Source organism: Ips typographus, linkage group LG4 (assembly GCF_016097725.1).
Source record: "Ips typographus isolate SLU linkage group LG4, UJ_Ityp_2.0, whole genome shotgun sequence".
Taxonomy (NCBI): Eukaryota; Metazoa; Arthropoda; class Insecta; order Coleoptera; family Curculionidae; genus Ips; species Ips typographus.
The window spans coordinates 832710-858215 of NC_138425.1; the positions used below are offsets into that span (position 1 = coordinate 832710).

Sequence of the window (25506 nt, forward strand, 5' to 3'; positions counted from 1 at the left end):
ATCAGTTTGACCATGAAAACCAATACCAAGCAACAGAGAGGTGTTAAGGCTTTAATACGTATTGCCCTTGAACCTATAACTGTTGTCGACGTGCCTTTGTTCGGTACAACAACATGCGTCATCGATTAAAATTATCTATAGATGATTTGTTATTTACCTATTAACGAAATTAATGGTAAAGAAGAGAGAACCAATACAAATCACTCAGTGGCCTAGGCAAACATGAAGAAAAACTTTGTAAGTTACGTTTTTCTCCAGTTTTGTCCTATTGATTTGTAATGATTCCTATAGATTGTTGTGAAGTTTTTGCATATTATTTCTCATTAATTTACTGTCTGCCTGATGGGACAAACGCCAAGCTGGATGAGATCACGTGATGTTTATTCGAAAGCCCTTTGACAAATCACGTGACATAATATCATACAATCCTGCAAATCTGTCAAATGTCAAAATCTCAAAATATGAAAAAAAGAAAAAACAAATATGGCGGTTGTTGGGAGTAAACAATCAATTTGTTGGCGCTATTTTTTGGGGTTTTTCTCGGTTTTTTCCAGTTTTCCTGAATGTATAACTTGATCAGTTTTGCCCGCTTCAAACCTGGCTACTTTTTGGCATATTTCACACTTGGAAACCTGCAGGAGCCAAGTATGCTCAGAAACCAACAGGTTTAAAAATTTCATTTATTCAATTATTTTCAACAGCAACAAATTAAGGAAACCATCGGATATGGACTTATAAGCTCCTTTTACTTATTTCTTACTTGCAACTTTACATCAGTTTGGTGAACAATTTGGAAGAACTACAAGCTACAAGGAGGACTATTGTTAGAGCCAAAGGTAAGTAGCCCATTTTCTTCCTTTGTGAGTCTAGCTAGCTGATATTAAAAGCGCTTTACAGACAAACTTATTACGCTAGTGAAAGTAACAATAGTTTTCCAGGGTCGTTAACACGTCGATGTAAATCTTGAAAATTGTATATAATCCCTCCTTGTCCGCGTCTAATTTTAACCATAGAACGCACACGTATTTTATCTAATAAAACTTAATAACTGACATCCTTGTTTACGATGATTACACATAAATATCTCCGTTATCGTTCAAGGGCGAACCTTGAATTTACTACGCCGTGTGGTGTGCACGTCAATACTCCCGAGGTTATAATATTCAACTCCAAAGGGGGAGAGGTCAGAAAGGGTATAGGCGCACGTGGAGGCATTTTATATATAACATGGAGAAGGGGGTTGAACACTCCAAGGATGCGAATTTGAATAATTCTGATTAAAGGCAAATTCAAGTGTATTGTAACCGTTACAATTTAAATTTAAAAATGTAATTGAATAGCAAAGGCAGGGTTAAAGATCCAATTAATTCGCAGACCTTACTCAAGCAATAAAGTGTGAGAACTGACGAGTCAATTATGTTGGACGGTTTTTAGGTGGTCGTTGAGTGAAATTTAACCTTTAATCGGCCGGAATGTGACCCCCGAGAGAGGGCGCTTTGTTCGTAGTAACTCGTATGTCTGAGTGTGTTTCAAATAAAGAGATATTTGCCACCCGTTTATTAATAAAGCAGTAATTGGCTGATGCCGAGAAACGACCTTGGCATTAACATTCACAACCGCGACCGTCAATACTGTTTTCAACGCGAACGAGGACAATCTCGACACTCGTTGATGATTTCCTCATTTCCAATCAACGACGGTATAGAAATACAGTTTTTATATCAGCTCAACTAACGAACACCCTGTATTCCTGAAAGTGTGTATACTCGCTTTCTCTTCAAAATTAACCCAACATCACGTGTTTTTCAGACTGTCAATGTCAAACAAAAAGTGGTTTGCTAAAACGTCAAACTTTGAAGTTTACCACGCCAGCCATGTTGTATTGCTAGGGCTGTGCTGTAAAGAGATAACGACTAAGTGATGTGATTGAATTAAAAACTCAATCAGGATCTTGTGAACGCCGCCATAAATCAGGAAAAGTATGGTTAATGAAAACCGCGTTAAAATTATCCACGCATAGACTGCAACGTGTCGAGAACCGATATGGGCGATAAAAATAAACCCCGGGGTGATTCTAGGTGACTCGTGTGTGTGCAGTAACAAGTGAGTTCGTGACAAAACTGGGGCAGAGCGATCTGGGGTCACCCCGCGGATAAATCGATGCAGCTCCGCCAGGCGGAGCAAGGTCAAGGCCGTTGTCGGCGACCGTGAATAACGGGCGAATTCTCGCCTACTATATGCATCCGCAAACAATAACGTTATGTTTTTGATAAGAACCGTGGCAATCACTTCAAAATTATCCATAGAAAATCCCTGGGCTAGACAAAGATGAACAAAAACTTTGCAAGTAACACGTGTCTGTCAAATGTGACATCATTCGACAGTTGGTCTTCCCAATTTTTGTCTCTCTTGAGTCTCTCTTCTTTGGATATACTTTTAATTTCACAGTCTTTTAAAACAGTTGACCATTGACAGTATTTTGAATATGAAAGTGTTTTTCAACAGCCGCCATATTATTTCAGTATGACATCCTTTGACAGGCAGAACAAACCAATCCATATTAATTTGATCTGTTCTGCGGTATTGTATATGTCGCCGGCCTGTAAACAACATGTCGGGTCTTCATGCAGCATATAATAAAGGCGAATTGGTTACATTCTAGATAACCCAGTGACGTCAAAAACTTCACGGCCACACTAGTGGTGCAAGATTTAAATAACACGGTGCACTATCGTGTGCGCGCCAATAGGAAAATGTAATATTGTTTCAGGTTGCTTTGAATCAAAGTCGAATTTACCATAATCATAACCTGCAAGCTCTGTTCTTTCTAGGTAAATGCCAACTAAATTCACTGACATTGTTGTGTGTGGGCGGTTGGCATAACCAAAAGTATGACCTTTCCATGACCCGATATCCTTGGCAATGACGTGAGACGATTTGGATACGCCCCTTCAAATCGAAGCTGTGGCCTTCGTGCTACACGGAAGGAGGGAAAGAGTGGGGAAAACCAGCAATTTAGCCTTGACCTCAGCTGCATCCCATCCAGCTGCAGCTGCACGGCCAGAGCCGGAACGACACTAACGGGACGCAAAAGGGGGGAAGGGGTCAATTAGGTGCCGAAGCTAATGCAGATCCGATAACGAGTTGGAAACTCTTTAATAATTGAATTACGACACGTGTCAGGTCTTGATAAAGTTTCAATTGTGTGTCTCATCCATTTGCCTACAGCAGGAATTCAGTGACTAATCATCAAATGTCCGACCTGTCAGTGTTGCAAATAATTTTACTAGAGCTGGGCAGAATTGACTATTAATTAAAATACAATTAATATAAACACAGACAGTTATGGCCTAAAGCGAGGACGTAAAAATGCACAAATTGTAATAATTCAACAAAATAAACACATAAATAACATAAAGACCGTTAAAAAATGCAAAAGTATGCGGATATTGAAATTGTGTAACGTGCAAGAAGGTTAAATGTGAATAGGGGAAGCTTGAACGAGATCGCAGAAAGGACAAGGTCGTAACAATGTTTTATACCAGTCATTACGATCTGATACACAGGAAGAACCAAGTCGGTATTAGCTCCCGGTCTAGTAATATAAAAGAAAGTGATAGTAACTGGTGATAGAACATCAGAAAGTAGGTCCATGAACTCACGGCAATAATTTATATCCCATGCATATTTAAATCCAGGTACACACAACAATAAAAAATACGGATTGCGAGTTCCAATGTGGGTCAATTAAACGCCGAAGACATTTACTTTTGGAGAGTTTTGTCGCTTTTGCCATGGTGGTTAGTAAATTTGCCGTGTTTTTCCGTTCGTGAAAGCGGATTTTGTGGTTTTGGTAACGCGCATTTTTTCTTCTTCCTGAACCAGGCACGCATAAAAAATAGCTCCAGTTACCATTTAGAAATGCCGTATAATTACGAGTTTGAAGGATTTTCCACCATCCAACCTGTTACTTGCGTATACATACCCTTGAGCATTGTTAGTTTTTTTTTTTTCGGTTTTGCTACAATATTTGCATAGGAGAAATATAATATCGGCCTTGTCAAGAACACGAGCCAGACTTAAACTGCATTATTATGTTTAACTATGTGTTTAGAGAAAAAGTTGAGTTTGTCAAGTGCAATACAATTTATACCCATGCCTCAGCACTACTCTATAATACATCGGCAATGCCGCACTTTTACCCTTTTATGTCAACTGTCACCTGTCAGTGTCACTATTTTGTTGAGGATTGAAAACAGTAAAAACCACTATTTACTATAAAAAAACGAAGATTCTTAAAAGTGTGCGTAAATTACTTAAAAAAATCATTAAAAAAAATTTACATTAACACAAAAAAGGTTGCATTAAAGAAAATCGATAATATCGACTCCCTCCCCTTCCGCCTTTATGTCGGCCATCTGGTTATCACAAACCTGTAAAGTGGATGCGGTGGATCCTCAAGTTTGATCCAAAAAAAGTAACTAAAAACGCGTCCCGGCCACTTAAAAGTGTATCAAACTCTTCGTTAAAGTGCTACCGGTAAGTCTCGGGCAAAAATTTGGTGCAGGTGCTGGTATTTCTCGAGAAAACATTGAGTCTAAAGTAAGTGTTCTTTAAATAAATCTTTCAGCAGTTTTATGAATTAATTACTGGTTTACTAGTCTTATAGTAACCTGGAATCTGCTTATTTTACAATTTGAATCTAACCAAACCAAAGTTCTTGTTATTGCTGTAGTCATGTTTAGTTTCACCTTTTTGCCGATAAGTTTTTAGGGTATATCACAAGACAGTGATATACTTGCTTTTTGCACTTAAAAGCTGGCTAAATTTTAATTTTGAGTAGGAAACCTAACCTAACTAAACCCCAAAATATTTTATTTGTAGTCTGTGATTTTAATTTGAGCATGAAAAATTGTTGTTTGATGTTATTATTTGCATTGTGCACTTTTGATTCCTCCTTAAACATTCGTTATTATGACAAATCCTTTGATTTGACTTCTAATTGATAATTACTCTATTGTTGATTAGTAGAACTACTCGGATATGTCATGCGATACAAAGTCAATAAAATTATCCAAACTAGATTTCCAATGATACATTTTTATGGTGGGAACACCACAATGGTTGCGCAACTTCAATAATATCGGTCGTAAACAGGCACCAAGGTTAAGGTTGTTTTCGAAATTAACGTAGTTATTGGAAGTAGGTTTATTTTTCTGGGCATAGTTTGTTTTTCGGATTTATGTAGAATCCAATTTAGATTAAATGGTTACGAACTTTTAGGGGTACAAGGTGAAGCTACAAGGTCGAGGTGGCCAGAGTCGATAGTGCAACAAATTGAAAGCTGCATCAGACCATATTTCTTTTATGAAAAAATGCAGAAATTAACAGAAAAAAAGCGCACGTGGACGGGGTGTGATAATGAATTCCCGACTAATGAAAAAATCTCCAAGGTCTTCCACGGTAGAGAAAAAACCGGTAGGCTTCATGTAAAGGTAATGGTCACATTTTTGCATATTATTTAATACGTTTTCAAAGGTTAGAAAGGTATATTTTCCCCACAGTGTTGGTTATGCGACCTTTGTGATTTCATTATGTTATAATTATTATTACAATCCTTGGAATTCAATTACGGGTATAATTTTACGAAAACGCAGGTCTTTGTGATATTTTGAAACTATATTAAAAAAAATGAGGAAAAAGTGAATACTTAAACCAATATTCACAATACGGAAATGCCTCAATAAATATTCATAAACCGATGGACACTAGTGGTCCGCCGACGCGCACCCAACAGCCTTGACATAAGCGAAATTATGAATTATTTAACAGCTCCTTCAGTAATTGATCTAATAATAAAATCCCATAAATTCCAGTAAATGGTCTCTAATCTTTCATTGAAGTCGATTGTTTCAAGGCGAAAAACTGCATGTGCGCATTTTTTTAGCGAATCTTAAATAGTTGCGTCGCACGAGGGTGGGCGGAAAACAATTGTTCGCCCACAATTTTCGATACAAATTTGATGAATCGTCCAATATAACGGTCGTACTACGCACACCATTTGGTTTCAGTCAAGTTCCCAGGTTTTTTAAATGCAAATACTTAAAAAATATTTATCGAACGACAAGTAGGAATTGTACAGGGTCTTTCACTGGGGACTGACCAACCCCCTTTTTCTGACTTCCCGGTACTGAAATAGCCATTTAATGTAGTTTAAAAAATGACCACGAAATTTTAAATTTTTTTTCTTAATACTTTATTTTAGTAAAACATGTCATATTCTACCCTCATTTGTTTTTTGATTCAACTTTTTAAACTACATCAAATGGCTATTTCAGTTTCTTTAATTACATACAGGGAAGCCCAAAAAGGGGCATTGGTCAGTCCCCAGTTAAAGATCCTGTACATATTGCGCAAATCTCAGCACAGAGTGGGTATAGTTTGTGATTGGTAAGAAAAAAACGACGAATACTACCCTGTAGGTACTGCACATGTAGACTTTCCATTAATGTTCTTAAATTAACTTTTTTTGTTATTTTTTACATCAAAATTATTCACCTAATAATAGACTATGCTATAAGAACTCAGAACGCTAATCTGAAAGAATTCAGAGTTTCACTGTATTTCGACAGCTCTCCCGGCAATCAAGAAATTTCCACTTGATCCACAGTTCTAAAGTTGTGTTAAATCGCAAAAACTTTACAATTAGCAACATTTCTACTATGCAAATTATACAGGTAAAGAAAATCATTAATTTTGGATGTGCACGGTTTACACTTCGAATTTTTGCCATTTTCATATCGCAAGCAAGGTGAACGGGCTCGGTAGTAGCACCAAGCGCACTAAAACGCAAACGTATTTTTTTACTAAAAGCGTTGGCCCTGAAGAGCGATCAATGAAATGAATTGAATGACTCCGGTCCGGTACGGCCTTAAAAATGACCAGGAAACGATCTCTTTGTTCACAACGATAATATATGCGCATAGAAGTCACTCGGAAGGTTAAAACTTGAATGCGATATGGAATTATTATAGTATGCGTGTGATTTATGGTTGCGCTGGTTAACTAACTTAACTGGTTTAATGTCACAGCAAATTTATTTTGCATCTTAACAAACTAAATGAACCATACGTTCAATTAACTAAATCGAAATGGTTGCTGGGTGTCGCAAAAGTGGATCACGACAAATTACTATATTTTTTTGTGCTTGGCGCACCGCACACAAGACGCGATACTGCGACCAGTCGAGTAGAAATTTCGTTTGAATTTAGAGAGTAAAAGTAAAAGAAAGTGTGTATAGTTTAGTTTTAATGAGAGTGTCAGAGATGGGCTTTAGTCTAGGAGCTTACAGAAATCAGAAAAAATTATTTGCTTTGTCAAATTACACGTCATAAGTTTAAAATACTTGCTTGCGTCATTAATGACAAGTGTATCTTTTCAGGTGGTGTTCATTCAGCTATTTGAATAACAACTGACGATTTGATCCGGGTGAAAGTTCTCAATTTTTTGCTTGATTATTAACGAACAACGAATCATGACGAGGAAGTGAAAAGTAAAAGCAAATCGACCAAAGACAGAGGTCGAAGGTAACAGAAGGTCGACGCCATTGATCGCCCCGTAGCTTTAGACTGTGGTAAGTGTGCGTTGCAAGGTGATTCCACTTTCAAGAGCGAGTTTTTCAATAAACTATTGCTCTAGGAGGTCGGTTTGTTATTGTATCCGTCTACCGCATTCTCAGATATCCAATATCATATTATTTACAGTAGTTAGGTAATTTGTTGTAGCAGGTGAATTTATGATGGTCAATAAGTCTTATTAAAGAAATGTTGGTGAAACGAACCAAAAAAAAATGTCTTTCAAATTCAAGGATGATTCGGCACTTCTCACTCACATTTAACAGACCGAATCGAAATAATTATCTTCTTTTTAACAGTTCCACACGTGGATCATCTCGTCCCCCGTGCTCTGTCACGCTCTCGCCGCTGCTGACCCCAAATTCGAATAAAGACAGGAAATGATCCGAACAAATCGTCCCCTCATTATTTTCCAACCGTATTCCTATAGAGTTTCGAGTTAATTTTCTTTCTTTACCTTTAGGAAGTCCAATGGTGGTTTCCTTGTCGATCAGGAGGAGTAGGTGTGAGCTCGAAACGAAGCGATCAGTTGAAAGAGAGAGTCATGCAGATGTGCTGCTCGATCGAGGTCACCTGACCTGGAAACACACATCGCAACTGAGGGAAAGTGAAAGCCGCCATTGTTGTACTTTCTCGGGGGAAAATGGACCTAAAAATCAGTCGAAAACAGCTTTCGGTGAGCCCACGATAATCTCGTTTAGGTACAGACCGATATTTTACGGTTCGCTTTCTTATTTCTTTGTATCGATGGTTTTTCATACAGGCAGGAAGCGGCTTTTTGTTTTTGCATTAATTTCAGTCTAAAAAAGTCCCACTTTAACCATGATTGCCTTCTTAAAAATCGCATTAAGTAAGTAATTAGTAAGTCCAATATTATGCGTTATGCTTCTGGCACTACCAACCAACAAAACTCGAGATCAATTTTCTGATCTTGAGAGGCGTAATCTTACGCCACATAACAGCAAAACACCACATTTTTATGGTGTTCCTGAAATTCATAAAAACAACATGCCCTTAAGGCCAATTGTGAGTAGTACACAAAATTATTTAAGAACTGGAGACTTCCACAAATCTAATATATGCCAACACGCGTTTGATAATGATCATAGAGTCAAATGGAATGAATGTGGGTAGTATCATAGACAAAGAATATTTTTCAAAAAGACGTAAAATAAAAGAAAGTGCATATGTTAGATTAAACCATGACTCCTGTGTTGCGACATCCTCTATTAATATTGACCAAACTTGGTTAAATATTCTAGAGGAGGAGATAACACTTGGTCATATCAAACGAAACTGAAATTTCTTGTAATTTTGTTTTCATTATAAAACCCACCTTTTACTACAACAATGGATAACCTTTCCTATTGGAATGACAAATGTCAATTTTCATTGACAAAACCCTTCTCGGAATTCCAAATTAAACATTATCAGGTTTAAAGCTGAGTTTATAAAAAAAAAATTAACAACTAAACTAACAATTAAGAACTAACAATTAGAAAACTAAAAAGTTTACATATAGGAATCATGAGTATTGGTTTATATAAACTAAATTAGCAATTAAGAACTAACAACTACAACTAAGAGTTGCTCAACTTTTAACTTCTTAGTTTAATTGTTAGTTGAAAAACAAAAAGTAGCACTGGCACGTTTTCCTTTTTGACGTTTTTGTTTTGGTTATCCAGAAGGGATTTCCTTGATACTCCTCTTCACAGTGTTAAACTTATTCCTTAAGACAGTCCACCTTTGTTCGCAAAACCTTAGGATCCTCATGAAGTATTACCCCAATGGTTTCCCACGTTTCTTTCATGACTTTATTTTTAAAGCCTGGATTTTGCTTATTGTAAATAAATTCAAATTTTTGAACCTGCGGTAATTTAAAAATGTCATTATAAATACACGATTTACATTACTTACTTCAATCAGTATAGTTTACTTAAACAGAGTTGAATACTTACTTGACATACTCTGGATTTAAGTCCAGACAAAAAATGAAAATATCCACAAGCACAAATCTCAAGACCAACTGGCAAACAATGGAAACAATTCAAACCAACAAACGTACGAGATGATAAAAGCAAATGTCATTCCTTTTCTTTTTGACATCTGTTCGTGTTAATTTAGTTGGTTTTATAAACGGTATGATGGTTCTATAGTTCTTAATTTCTAGTTTTTAGTTGCTAGTTCTTAATTGTTAGTTGTTAGTTAAAGTTTTATAAACTCACCGTAATATTTAAGTTGTTGTCTTCAACTTAGTTGAAAATAGTGCAAAATTCCATTTTCCCAACAAACCTTTTTTGTGTGAGACAGAAGACCCAATAAACAAAGAAAAAATGAGTAACTCGTCTCAACAAACATATTGACACACACATCTCCAACCAAACTACCTTCTCCTACCAAGTACAACCAGAAGCTAGTTAGGCTACGCACCAGTAAAATGTACTCTACAAAACTGCTATTTTTCTACTAGCTTCTCTAAATTGTTAGGTGGCGAAAGAAAAAAGCAAAGTGAAAAATCATTATTTGTTCGTTTAACGGTCGAGACACAATGCCATCGACACAAACAATAAGCAACAGCTTGTCTTATCGCGATGGGTGTTTGCGTTCAATTTTAACTGTAATGAATAAGTTCAAGGTCGGTATAAGTTCAAGAGCAACGATCCAATCTCCATTAAAATAACTTTTTTTTATTGTGCTTCGTTTCTGTTGTTTAATGCGAGTTAAATAGGATACGTTTTTACTGTGGCCTTTGATTAATTTTTCTTTGCATCGATAATGCCACCGCAATCGATAAGAAACTTTTCAAACTCTGCTTCTAGTAAATACGGTACGAAAATACCCCGATAACGGACAAAGAAAGTACATTAAAAGTTCAAGGCAGTCGGACCCGCATGTATTAAAGTTCAAGACCGACCAACTCTAAAAATTCTTGTTGTTACTTGAACATCACTGTGTAGGTCGAAAGTTCAACGGTTAATCCCTTTACGAAATCAAGCAAGACTTTAATTACGTTTAATCTTTGACGTCAGAACAACAGCAACAACCCATTGTTTCCTTCCCGAACCTTGAATTGAACGCGACAACCTTATTTGAATTTCCTCTTTTTGATTTTAGGCTCGTTTCCAAATTGGTATTTAACTGTTCGCGTGCTCTTGAACTTCAGCTCAACCTTGATTTTGTTTTTTCATTTTAAAATAGCTCGACCTTCCTCTTCCTTTGTGCCGGCATTTTTATTGTTATGTAAAAGTTGATAGTTTTGAAACATGGGGGGTGTGCCATTTTTTTGTTAAGTAAAACGCGTAATTTGGTACATTTCGCACAAAATATTATACCACATTACACAAATGTCAATATACAAGTAGTATGGTGAACAAAAACATCGATTAACAAGGAAAACAAACAACCAGGAACTATAACATTTTTAATCGAATAAATAAACGTCTATAAATTGATTAAAAAAAGGGATAGTTACGGAGTTCGTGACGTCCACGAGAGGGGCCAAGGGTGTATATTTTTAATATCAGAGTTAGCGTGTGCGATGTAGGAAAATGTCAAGATCGTTGCGCGAACGGAAAATGTGTCGGTTTCCAGTGGAATGGTAGTAATCATTTCCGCGGAATAGTAGAACACCAAGTTTCTTTTGAAGTCGGAAAAATGTATACTTGAAGAGAAAATTGAATAGTTTCGGTGCAGCTACACATGCGACAGTATCAAATTTCAATGCAGAAATTCTGATCTGAAAACGTCCTTAGCACAAATATTAAATATCCCGCGGTGACCTGGATAGGATTAATAGCTGTATTCAATCCAAGCAGAAAGTTGGACATTTGATTTATTAAAAACCTTTTGTACGTTTTAACCTGAAAATGAAAAACAAAAAGTCGATTTTAATCAGTGATAAAGCTTCCAGTTTGGCCCAAAGGACATACATAAATATTTCACTCCCGAAATGTATCCCTGACCTGGAAAACTGTCCTACTTTCTCTCTGTCCGTGAAATCCCTTGATTGTTCTTCGGCTACAGAACAAACGGCGGATAATTCTTTTTATTTTGTTGCAAGGGAAAACATTTTTTCAGAAATTAGCAGAAATACCTTGAAAAAAAAACCTCGAAAAAATTGAATCCCGGAAATCCTAAATCGAATATTTTTTTAACTGTTCAAACTTCAAAAGCAATCTCGGGCGGGTTTTCGTGTGAAAAAACCGAGGCCGAACCTATTTGTAGTGCTAAACTGTTTACGATGTCATTGGATGACCTTTGGTGTATTTAAACTGGACCTTGATACATTATTACAACGGGATTGTCGAGTTTACATTTCAATTTCGTTTATCAGTCATTTTTTTTTAGACGGTGCGTTTATAAAAAAAAACTGATGAAAACTGATTTTTGTACGAGATCGTTTAATTATAGGTCTGTTCGCAGAAGCAATCCCTGACTGGTTTCTAACTCAGAAACAGTAAATGTCAAAGTGTCAAGTATTCTGACTTGTGACCAATCTATTCTAATGTAAACCATGTCGAAATATTTCGGTTTTTAGTGTTTGATACTGTCACCTAAAATTTGGTTCAAATTGGAAGTGTACAAATTCGGGTTTTGCATCTCAAAAGACCTCTGGCTGCCAGATTTTAAAATATTTAATAAATTTTTAAAAACAAACTATTTTTACTGTTTAACTTTACCTCTCTGTATCTCAAAAACGGATGAATTTCAGACTAGGGTAAGTTGCGTTAAATCGGCTTATTTATTTATCAGGAATATGTCATAGCATTTTGTACAAACCTTTTAAAGACACCCTGTATAAATAGCATAGAATTTTAAAAATTAAAATGAGTACAAAGTGGAGAATGGTATTGTTGCAATAGGTGTTTGGTCGTTAAATGTTTAGCATAATTGATTAAAGTGCTACTAGAAATAGCATTTAGCCTATCATGCAAATATTACCACTTTTATTATCTAATATAATGGTCAGGATAATTGGAAGATTTAGAAAAATGCATATTATACATAAATTGTGACCGGAGACCCTGACATTATCCACAAACATTTCCCTGTTCAGGTTAATATGTATTTTTAAGCGATCCGGCTCGTAGGCTGTTCGACCTTTCATTATTAGCTACAAAACCGTCAGGAAAAAACTGCAGAATCACGAAATTTTCCAAAAGTGCCCAGCATCTCGTGCAACCTACTCGAGTTTCTCTCTCGAAGAAATTTTACTTTCACTGAGTGAACGATATAATCCGCGGCCAACATCAGAAAACAACAACAAAAAACGGCAAGATTTGTGTCTTTCTTCGACGCGACCGAAATTGAAAAGTGAAACTGACCCCGAAACCCGGTTATGGACGAAATACAGTCAGGGGAGAGGTATAATTTTAAATAGAAATTAGAAATCCCTCTCCCTCTTCGATCATTCTGATTTGAACCTTCACCTATGCCGACGAAGAAAGTTTTGCTTAATAGTCTATTTAACAATGGAATTATAAATCTTGTGTCGCTAATAGTTTTTAGACTGAGGAGAGAGGTTTTGTAGATATTCCTTTCATTTTTGAAGCACTGGTTTAAAGTCTGTTAGATCTGTCTGTATCTCTGGATGAAATTTCATTGAAACCTATTTCGATTTAAACACTGGCAAATGTTTGTGTGTGTGCTGGTGACAAGGTTAAGCAAACTATTCCGTAGCGTAATCGCAATAAAAATGTTTATTTGCTTTGCTATTCCGATTAGAACAATTAGTCATTTTATTGCTTTTATGATAAATTGAAAACGGATCTACAAGGACAAGGTCGTCGGTTTTTGCGCATATTTTTTATTGCCGCTGATGATTACAGTGATGACGCTAATTGGGAATTCACAATTTCCAGCCCATAGAATTCACATAACACGCATGCGTTCAAGTAAATAAAGTCATACATCAAGTAAAGACAAATTGCGGAAATGTATATGGTGGCGTAATAATTTGCTTCAATCAAGGTTCCGTATTAGACAATGTTGATGACGGCTTTTCCAGCGACGAATTTGCGATTTATGAATCCAAAGGAAAATGCTTTGTTGTTTAGAAGCGATAACTCTAGAATTGTAATAATTTTTATGATAACTGTATACATTAAGGCTTTACTTTCATTATACTTGTGTAACTACAAAACGTGCAAACTCTAACAAAAGCATTATGAAGTTTTGCAGTATATACAAGTACATTGATTTTTTTTCGGATGACGAACGGCATTTTTATCAAATTATGATAATAAAATTCCACACAACCATCGCCAAACTTACCCGTTAGTAATTAAACACGACCTTGATTGCGGTGCCTTATCGTTTTTCGGAAATTTGCGCCAGCTAATACCGCAAATAAAATACTTTGCGGAGTACGTAAGTACAAAAATATCGCGTCACTCACGTAGGCCAATACGAAACAAGGTTGAAAAAGGCGATATAGGTTACCGGCGGGAATTTCGATTCCGTTTTTACATGTGTTCAAGTGAAATAGATAAGATAACGCCCAATTATATACAAATATTTGCATTGCTTTGAAGGGAGGTGCATAATATTTATTATTCCGAGCCAAGCAGGTGGCAATGATGCCAAATTTGTAGTAAGCCTGACTAATAATCTGCGTTTTATTGACGATAATAATAATGATAAATTTGTATTCACTTATTTTTGCTTACTTTGCTGAACATCAGAATGTCCAAAAATCAACTTTCTATAGTAGATCAAAGAATAGTTAATTTAAGAAATCGTTCAATCACACCACACGCTCTATTTAGTTCAGTCACCTAATTTAACTGATGAAGACATGCAGGAAAACGGCACCGCTAACTGGTCTAGGCAATTTAACCTGTTAGAACCTTTAACGTTTATGGATGATAATTGAAATATCAAGGTTCTCATCCGATTTTATTGTATACAGATTGGGAATGCTGAACGACGCTCGCAAGATTGCTACTTTCCCGGCATCTGCGTCCTTGACAGTCGAGTTCCGTTATTGGTTGACCAAGGTTACGGCACGACGGCGACGTCGTCGGCGCCGTTGCGTAACCACCACGACGAGATGGACCGCGCGAATCCACTAGAGTCACTTGGTATAGTCAACGCTGTATGCACGTCATAGATGTTTACCCATTTGCGGCACGAAAAGGTATTATATCAAAATATGTGATCTTTCAAGTAAAGGCAGGAGACTAACCTAAAAGTATGAAAGAAAATTATCTATTTGATAGCAAGAAGCTGGTTTTTTTGACCAATCACATACCACTGTGCTGTGATTTAAGCAAATACTGCACATGTTTGCACTAAATTAATTCTCCATGTTCATTACACTTGCACTAGTATTTGCCCAGTTCAATCTAATTTTGATTTAAATTACATAGATTCTGTAGACTTTCATGGTTAGTCCACAATTGCAGCACAGTGATCTTTTAGAGACTCCCTGTAAAGCACGGTCTTGCAGTGTTTCAAGTGTGCTTTAAAGCTTTACAGCTTAATGGAACAGATTTTTGACAGTTGATACTGAGTAACTGAGCCAACATACTGTTCAAACAGTCATGGAGGTATGAAACACGGTTAAATTGTTATGCAATAGTTCTGCAGTGTTTCAAGTAGCTTTACAGCTTCATGGAATCCATTGGTGTTCCTCGAAATAAATAGGAATGATCCCAATAGGCTAATAGCAAAATTAAGTCACTAATCCAGTGGGTGAATTCATATCTGACAACGCTGCCCCGAAGGTTTTGCCCACTAGACTTTTTGTTAGGTTTTCTTTTTCTGTCCGTTTAATTATAGTCGATCCTTTTGGAAACCATTATCTAATAGAAAAACGTCGTTTACTCGATTGCTCAATTCGAATAATCGAACATCCTGCCATAATCAAAATATTTCAATTGTATCATTGATAATCGAGAGAGATATCTTACTTTTCCTTTAAAGTTATGAAAATCTCAAATTGAAACTCGTGATGTTTTTAACTGTGAAGGTTTTACTGTTCACGTTAACAAAAATTACTGCACACACAGACAGGCTTCTTATGTATCTTACCCGATTACATTGGATGATTGGCCAAAAAATTCAGCTTGCTGCTTTTTCTTGACCAATCAGGAACGACAAAACAGTTAGTTTTTAAAACGCTGCACATGTGTTAGTCTAAAACTTGTTTGACTTTAGTACTTACATCTTAAAAAGCGCAATTTTCCATTTTTCATACGTTTTAAAAATAGTTACTTGGCGTGGATATTAGCACCGATTATTTATAAGTATATCAAATGGTCTTGTTTTTATTAGCCACTGCCAACCAGCACGGACAAACTTAAAATTTGTTGTTTTGTCTAAACGCTCGATTTGATCCATGTTTGCTATACCGCGTGTCCGTCACATTCTAATGTACTTTCAACCTTTATGGTTTCAGTGTCAAACATTCTGGACGTACCCTTTAGTGGTTTGCGTATCAACCATTTGAATAGGAAAGGTGGCAAGTATTGATTGGTCCGGTGAGCCACTCTGTATAAAAGTCCGTGAACATGGTAATGAAATATAAATTACATCATAAAAATGTAAAAATACGGACATTTTCAAATTTTACGACATTCGCCCACGCCTCAATTTAGAGCTTACCCAACAACAAATTGGGCGGAAATTTTGAACGCGATCCAACATTTCAAATACCTTCTTGCTTTTATCGGTGGTCATTTATTAAAAATTTCAAGGTGAACTTTTTTTTTAGATCGAATTTCTAATTATTGAGAAAATACTTTTTTTTGGCAGACGAATACGTTGATTAGCAAATTTAATGCGACTTTGCTGGGACTTCAGAATAGTTTTTCAAGGTGAGACATGCTAACGCGATTTTTATTTGCCCTTGGTGAACTAGGAATAACTTTATATTTTATCGCGATGTTCCATATAAATCTCGGGACTTGCCAAGGTTCACGAAAAATATTCCAGACACCTTATAATATTTATTTTCTATTTCTACGAGTGAAATTGAGTTATTATGCCGTTTGTATTCAAGGTTAATCAGTAATAATGTCCGGATAGTGTGTATACGTCAAGGTATACTTATTGGGTTTTCCAGGAAATACGCGTCGATATTTATGGCTATTTCTGGACTCTGTGTGACGAATAGTTTACTGTTTTCTAGGCTGCGGTTGGACATTTTCCGATCCTGGAACGAAAATAATCGTTTACGAAGGTCGAAAAATAGAATTAAGTCGATTATCACGATATGGTCGCGGTTTTACATAGGAGGTTAATTGCGGCGAAAAATATGTTTTGTTTCTGAACTGTTAGAATAACACTTTATCCGCAAATACACATGCTTGCCATTGCTCTTCTATGTATTAGAAAGCTACCCAGTCAACTACAGCAAGTATAAGTCAATGATTGTTTTTGTTCATAGGGTCTATTGTATTGAACGTTATCTTAGTATCTATATGCCTACATAAGTGAGTAATGAACTAGACAACAATAATATCATTTTCTATGAATTATCATTTCGATGACATTACAGCAATGCAGGATATTTTTGGCTCGTCACCCAAGGACATCCCGTAACAAACATGTTTACCAGAAAGCAATTCATCAGCATCAACCACTAATATCATTCCTTATTGTGCATCAGGGTGACGGTAGGGTTGTCCCTCTAAAGGCCAAAGGATCATAATGATCTTTTTGAACTTTAACCGTTGGCGTAAACTGTGTGTTCTCCCATTTTCCCAATTTCAAACTCCGGCACATTGCTCCGCACAGGGATCGCGATAGGGTGAGCGGGGCGAGGTGGGGGGACCAGATCCAGATGTCCGCCTCCACAATTTCCAGGCCCAACTTTCCAGTTCCGGGATCCGGGACTCCGCTCGTGCCGGTCAAGGGCAATGTATTCACGTGTAGGCGAGGGGCAGAAACCGCAAATCTAACCTTTTCAGGTTAGGCTTTTGTTACAATTTCTGGCTTTATTATACGACAATTGTGGATCGTTTCATCATTAAAAACTCAAAATTTTTAACTGTGGGCTGTTATGAAACTACTAGGATTTGCAGGAAAATCTTTTCTTCTAGAGTTTCTAGTGTTACAATACGTTCTTATAAAAAGTTTGGAATAACCTTATAAACTCTACTGGATGATCTCTTTTGCGCGTCATTGAATGGACTGAATGAAGAAAAAAAATGATTTGCTACATCTGGTTCGTAAGCAACGTTTCAGTTTGGAAAAAAGCTTAATCAATACCCAAAAAACATAATTTTTCCATGCTAAAAATTTGCAAAAATGTTATTTAACAAAGCTGTTCCCTCATGCTCACTTCACAAAGTGCGTAAAAGCAGTTTTGAAGGTTAATTGAATGTTGGTTTTTGCATTGTCGCTAACATTACTTCTGTATCTGACTTTGATCATATTCTATGATGCATTACTGTCAAAGTTTCTGGATATTTCTAGTTCACTTAGCATGACACTATTCAACTGTTTGCACCATTACTTTTGGGGAAGCAAATAGCAAACACCTTTTGAAAATATCATGCTTATCCTAAACTTGACCTTGCTACCAAACAGTCTCCAATGTCATCTTCTAGGAAGCGTTTTAGTGATCAACGGTTGACAAATTGGACATGGGCGAGATGCTATTTTGCATTCTACTTTATTGCCGGTTAACGGGAGAACAAACAGGAAAATGGCGCGGTCGTTTCAGAATTGATTCAAGGTTAATAATTATTAACGTATAACACACACGAGACAATTTTATGATCACATAGAGCAAAGGGAATTGAGTAAGAATTACTGGTATTATTTTGCCCTTGGGTGTTAACATAAAGTATAATTAGACGGATGACGTCGTTTTAAGTCTACATGGTGGTCCAGTGGGTAGTTTGTGATTGGTCAAAAAATGCAGGTTACAAACCACATTTACTTGTCTACTATTAAGCAAAAACTTTTAATAAGAGTTTTTGCCATAACTCCTGAGTTTTATTGTTGGTTTTCGTTATTCAAGTTTTTAATATTTTTACAGTTTGTGTGGAAAAATCAGCAGAAGGTTCAAAAGCCTAGGAAGTTCAGTTTTTGCAATTTCGAGTTCGAGGCACACGCGTTATTGTGATCAGGGCCAGTAGATGATCTGGTAAAACGGACCTCCAGACCGGATTCAGATCCTCAAGCAGGTAAACCACTTCCTTTCTCTGTTTTACGTATTGTCTGATTCTGGCTTTATTGCTCATTACTATGAACGCAACGATTTTTGGCTTCTTTTTGGTATTAGTATATTATATCAAACATCCTTGTGATCGACGCAAAAGAAAATTGCAACAAAATAGTCTAAACAATGACTTGCTGTAATTTCATTAATGATTCTGAAACTAATTACTTCATTCGTGCGTTGTTACCACATTAGAATGATTTAAATATAGATTACTGAGGGTCAAAGAGTTTTTGCGTTGCTAAATTGTACGGACGGTAAGGTAATCAGCTATCCTGGTGGAAATCTTTAATTTAGGGTGGAACGCCACTGGTAAAATATATCCCAATTCGCGCCAATATTTAATTTGTCCTTCTCACGCCTTAGAGGGCGTCCTTGTCTCGCCCATTCAAGATCCAGCCTTGATTCCGGGGGGGTTCATTGTGAACGGGCCTTGTTATGGGGCAGGTCAAGGTGGGAGCAGGATTCGAACGTTGGAAGGATGAAGGTCGTCTAAAGGGTCGATAGAGCGCCTCACGGGCGAAGCTTGGAAACTTTTAGTTTATTTTTTCGATTCCTCTCTCTCTCTCTCTCTCTCAGCATTATCACAAGGCTTTCGTTGCAAATTACTAATGGGAAATTGCATGCATATGATTGGTTAATTAAGTTCTTGGTCACATATACAAGGAACCCGTTCTAGATGTACACTCATCCATAAAATTCGTCGACCTTTTGCTCGAGTAGTGCACATAGTGTTGGAAAAATTGGTTAGTTATATATTCAGAGAGAGAGGGAGGCTGTTATTAGTTTCGTCATTCTTGATAGAATAATGATAGGTTGGGTGCACTGATTGCTGTTTTTGTGACGTTTTTATGCATAAAAATTTATAATTCTAGTTGGCGTGTATGTTACACCGATGTTGATTTATAATATTACATGTCAATGATTAATTTTCCGGCCGGTACTGGATAAGGAATGACCGAACTGTTTCAAAATTTTTAAAATAATAAAACTCAAAATAACAATGTCGTTTCATGAACGTTCGGTCGATGAGCACGCATCCATGCATTTTTGTGCATAAGTTTGCCGCTGAAAAAAAAAATTATTTATTTTCGTTCGTCCTTGTTTATGTCTACTCAGTCTGCCTTTCATGGTCAAGGTCACATTTACATATGTAATAAATGTATTTTCGTCTCCGTTTAATCATCCGCTTTATTTGCGGTATCGGTTTCTAAGAGCACTAAGTTACTGAATTGAAAGAGGAAAAAAGTGAAAATAATATGTCCCTGATGCGAACCGATTTCCTAATCCGTTTGTGCGTGTTTGTCTGTGATAATTTAAGTAGGAAGGTTAAAACTGAGCCAGGCCAAGGAAACGCCTGTTTGTAATATACGATTGAAACAAATCGAAAACTGATACAATGTAAACTCTCTATGGCGTAGTTGGAAGTTTACGACTTAGCGAAGGACTTGACCCAGAAGACGATTTGACGACACACTTTACGTTCATTTTATTAGAATTTTTACATTTAGGGCCTTGGAACAGTCTAAAGTTTTATGTTTGTGCGATCATAAAACCGTAATAAGCAAATCAGTTTTAATAATGAGAAAGAATAATTACTTTATGGATTAGACTAAGGTCCTTTTCAAGGAAAAGTCGTGGGATTACTGAATGTAACTTCCATAAACGCCTAAATAAATAGCAAATCAACTATTAGTCTATTACCAAAGCCTGAATTACCTACTGAAAAGAAGGTCGGAATCATTAGGAAAATTACACACGTCAGGCAACAGTTAATCCCGAGAGCAATTCCTTCAGTTTTTTCAAAATTTATACGGCGTAATTTGTTTTCGATATTAACCACTGTTATTTCAGAGATTGTTCACTTCTATTTATGTTTACTGACAGGCAATGCCATCAATTATAAACCCGGGGGAATTGATACTTACAACTGGGGCATACACACCATTAGCTAATAGATTGGAGGAGGCAAACCTTCGGCGACGCACTTTTACTACCGTGACAGCCTTAATTTCAGTTTATACCTGCCGGCGAGAAAAATGCAACGGAAAAATTACAGGAGAAAGACCTTGATGGATAAAATGGAACTGCTCGGTCATAACGCGGAAGGTCTCTCCAAATGGAATTAGTGCTTTTGTGATGTAAGCGTGGCGAGGACGTTGCCTGTTTGTTTAATAAATTAAAGGAGTTATGAGGAAAAGCGATTAATTTGTACAATAACTGATGTTCAAAGAAGTCAGTATTGATGTGTTCACTCGTTAAAAAGTAATATCGACCAAATTGATAGCTGGACAAAACTGATGACGACTTTTGATGAGCTCAATTCCAAAATAACTTGCTGATTGTCAGCAGGTGCAAAACTGAACATTTCCATTTAAGACCACATCAATAACTCATGGATATTGATAAGCACTGACATGCTTGAAAGATGAAAAACCTTACAGAATATTTTTGATTAAATATTTTTACTCATTTACTGGGACCATATGTTAGTGTTTGGAGAATAGTTGACACTCACCAAAGTTTTTTGTTACACTGTTTTCATATTCATACTGTAGGAGCAATGTCTTACTGAAAACTACATACAAAGAGAGTGATTTTTGTATTACTTTACTTAAGAACAAACTTACACACTTTGATACTTTTGCAGGCAATATTTGTGTCATCCCACCCTCACCGCAAAACCACTGTCGTCATGGCACATGGCACTGACAATTGTAGGGTAGGCGCGTGCACAAACATACGGGGTTTTGCACAATGACCGGCTTGTGCCCCGACAGATGCAAATTTCGAATGGATTTACCCCAATTCTTGCACCTGTAACAGGTGCTGGGACCAGCTCGATTTCTCTTGGCTGTACCTTTTGGTCGGATCGGACTAACGAAGCAGCTAAATAGGACACATATGCCTCTGCCTCATTAATAATTATATTGTTTCGGTCGCCATGCTCGTTAAAATTTAAACGGTTCGAACCTTGGAGGTGTGCAGGAAAAGAAAATCCAGTGTTCAGCACGCTTCAACATTTTTCACGGTGTATAAGGAAAAATAGTTGCGTTTTCTGTTACGTAGGCGTGTCGTAGATTACGTCAGATGCTGGAGCATCTCGTTCGAAGGCTGACATAAATTATTTTGTTTTTCGGATTGAGTAACGTTTGTCGTAACGTTGGTCATGTCTCGCTTTTCCTAGATAGCAAATCAAACAATATACAGTACCGTAATTAACTATTTAATCAATGTTTATATAATCCAACGACGACCCTGTTGACACCGGTGTGCGTTACTTTGATTTAAAACTAAAACCATACGAAATTTCAATGATAGAGAGACCTTATGACCGGACGAACTTGCTCCAATTTAGACCTAAAACAACCCTGAAGAATTACATATTTTTAAAAGGATGTCTGGGCCGTGCCCGATAAATGTTTTGGAGATCGTTCCGATGGACGACCATCGTTACGTGAAAAAAAAATGACCTTTGTCGAAACCGAACCTCGAAATTTAGGAAGTCGACGATATTTTCTCGTCGAGCTATCGATGCATTGTGATTCTCAAGCAAGGATGTTGCTCGTAGTGACCCAAATAGTATATGACGGTTTTTGGGTCAAAGTCAGTTCTACAGTGTATAGTTTAGTTTCGATCTAGATTCAATTTCCACACTCGTGTTCTATTATTTGGTTGTTCTATTGTTTTTTGGTTACTCAAACTGATACATTTTGTGAGATTCTTGGTATTGAGATATGCAAATTCTTAACAAGCACAACACTGTCCAAGTTTTTGTCTACCTTTGAAAACACAATTTTTATCTCATTGTTATGAACAAATAAGTGTAAAAAAGAGGCTAAGCCTCACTTGTGTGTGATTTGGCCCAGTTACTATGTGAGTCTGTAATGGCCGTTGAATTTTGATTGAGAACTGTAAGGCCCGAGGGGCGGCTAAATTAAACACGCACTTATCGCGACCCAAAAAAAAATGCGAATAAGGTCGACTTTTGAATAGAACCGAGGAAAAAATTAGGTCAACAGTTTATCCGCATCCTTGCCATTAGTCATAAATTTTGTCGGCGTTTTCGGGGCTTCCTAATCTCCTCCATCCAAGGTTCCGCTGGTTATTATGTTTGTTTAATAACAATCGATATTGTTGCATATAAAGCAAGAAAAATCACATCTTTATCATCCCGTTCAGACAACCTTAGCAAATTTGAAATGACAGCCGACCAGCATGAAAACGATACGAATTGTATGGGAACCTATGACACGTCAGTTCATGACCCAGTTTACTGAATGTACGGTAGATATTCATAAACATTCCGTCGGTAATTAAACAGCTAATTGATCGCTTAAATGCCCTAGATTGTAAATTAGAAATTTCTGAAGCGTAACGACTCGGGCAATTCAATTTAAGGTTTAGGTGCTACGCCACTTAGGGCAGGCCTTTGGCCAGAAGGCCGCAGCGCCCCCGACTTTAATTTAAATTTTCCCAGCCTGGGAAATGATGGAACTGACTTTTCAGCGCTCTTTGTTTACCCATCAATTTCAATAATTTCATAATGGTGTTAGCTAACTCTTTTTGATGGTAGGCGGTGGATTTACGACAAACTTGTCCCAAATAATGATGTCGAATCGCTCTTAACCCTGAATTATTATAAATGATGTCTCGGCCATGTCATTTGCACGGTCAGAGAAAAATTAATAACTGTTTACAATACCACTACCGCTTTTTCAGAATACTGATATCATCATGTTGAAGACTTTTCAAAAATTGTTTTGTTTTTTATCAAAAGTGTCATAAATAACTGGCCTTGCTTTCAGTTTTGTCAATAAAATGAAGTGTTACAAAAATGAAGAGTGTCCACTTTACAGTTCTAATAGAAAAAAAACATTTAGATACCAGGAATAATAAAGGACAATAGTTTTATAGACCCAAGTTGATTAGCAGAACATTTGTCGGAAAGTACAACAAACTAATTTGAAAATTGTTCAATCAAAAGAAATCTGTTAATCCTTGAGGTAATTATATCACGGAGACCATTTTTTCAAAATTATTTCATCCGATTTATTACTGCTTAGCAGGGTTAGATAGAGGGATTTAAAAGGGGCATTTTGACATGTTTTTGGTCCCTAAAATCCTAAAAATAACCGAGATGAGGCTGAGATGATTGCAAACATTATGGGCACCTGATGGTAGTTTGTACACAGTTTTAGCGGTAAATTTTCCGTTTAGAGTACGGATTCAGTTTCTTTGACCTTTTCTACTTAAGCTGTTTCCATATCTTGGGGGAGACTGAAAACTCATCAGTCTGTATACGGTTCCAGTGGGAAATTTGCAGTTGAAAGTAGCGATTTGGATTTGGTACAACGCATGTTTGGCTGCATTAATACAGGGTTAGCCATCCAAACCGTTCATTAAAAGTTTATCGGGATCAAATATTTATAGAAATTTGAAATTTTGGAAGTAAAATAAATTCGATACGTGCTATATTTTAAAAATACTTTTATCTTTCTGTCACATCCGCTTTAACCGGAAATAGATGTCAATTTGCTTATTTTAAATGGAACACCCTGTATTTCTGAATAGTCCTATCTATTTTAAATATTTTTAATGCATCATAACCTATAGCTATCTATAACGGTTTTCGAGATATTGACGTTTGAAAAATGACATTTTTGACACTTGAAATTAATGGTTTTAATTATATTTTATTTAATTAATTATAATATTCAATAAAGCTAAATATTTTTTCAGGACCACTCCCTGTGATAAAGTCAGAGTCTAGCACTGAGTTGTCCGGAAAGCTGCGAAGGATTGAAAAGTTTTCTCGTGTCCGTCCATATGCTGTCCAAGACAATGATGGACGCTGTTTTACGGATCCCTAAAACACTAAGAAATAAATCTGTTATGATAAGTCTGCGATTCACACAAATAGAGCTCGAATCAGCTAAGAAAAGGCCACAGGCGTCATCAAACGATGATGTCACGATCTCTGTACGTCTCGCTTTAAATATTGCTGCTCTCGTTACTTTCCAAGTTGTTGCAGCCAGTCAGTGGCGTGCTATTATTTTATCAGTAAAATGAAACATTTTCGTCGTTTTTAATAAAGAAAATAAAAGACAACAAGTTTTTCAAAGGAATGGAAACTCCTTCTGCTTCTTTCTTCATAAATTGTAAGACGTTACTGACGATTTCACGGCCTTGGCTGTATATGATAACACCTTTCTTTCCAACCTTTTTGAAAGACATTTTGACAAAATAACGTTTTTTATTCATAACACTATGTGAACTTCAACTGCGACCATCAACAATACAACCAAAACACCAGACTAAAACGGAACCTAACCTAACCCCCTAAGTCTCCCTGTCCGCCACTACATTTTTTTAAACTTGGCAACACCGTTTAGAGTGCCTGCTAGTAAAAGCATATAAAAAGGTCCAAATGTCCCTGGCCGCTGCCGCATCTGTTTTAATTGTGTCCAAGTAAAAACCGTACTACGTTGCCAAGTGGCTTTTTGACCGCTTAACAATATATTTTCGGGAATATTTTAATAGGACGCCTCTGATTATATCTAATGCGACGGCAACTGTAGAAGGAGAAAGAAATAGTTTTAAAAACTGCGTCATTGATGATGCGGTGGCCTTTTCTCATCTGATTCGAGCTCTACTGCACCCGATGGTCCGATTAGTGTAGCGGTAAATCAAAAAAAT

General features: G+C 36.7%; 3 long non-coding RNA genes across 5 annotated transcripts; 1 reads left to right on the forward strand and 2 right to left on the reverse strand.

The window, feature by feature from the left end:
• LOC145728384 (uncharacterized) lies at positions 1–24709 on the forward strand. 3 transcript variants are annotated; one of them, XR_014178078.1, is made up of 8 exons: positions 1–645; positions 702–836; positions 5284–5495; positions 7442–7633; positions 8098–8310; positions 14545–14772; positions 18625–18772; positions 24550–24709. It is a non-coding gene; the product is annotated as an uncharacterized LOC145728384 (long non-coding RNA). The 3 variants fall into 3 exon arrangements; XR_014178076.1 differs by lacking the exons at positions 1–645; positions 702–836; positions 5284–5495; positions 7442–7633 and having other exon boundaries at positions 8170–8310; XR_014178077.1 differs by lacking the exons at positions 1–645; positions 702–836; positions 5284–5495; positions 7442–7633; positions 24550–24709 and adding an exon at positions 20695–20985 and having other exon boundaries at positions 8170–8310.
• Positions 8150–9730, reverse strand: LOC145728385 (uncharacterized). The gene is made up of 3 exons (XR_014178079.1): positions 9593–9730; positions 8344–9501; positions 8150–8283 (listed from the first exon to the last, which is right to left on the reverse strand). It is a non-coding gene; the product is annotated as an uncharacterized LOC145728385 (long non-coding RNA).
• On the reverse strand, positions 14519–16066 carry LOC145728386 (uncharacterized). The gene is made up of 2 exons (XR_014178080.1): positions 15802–16066; positions 14519–14820 (listed from the first exon to the last, which is right to left on the reverse strand). It is a non-coding gene; the product is annotated as an uncharacterized LOC145728386 (long non-coding RNA).
• Positions 24710–25506: the final 797 nt, after the last annotated feature.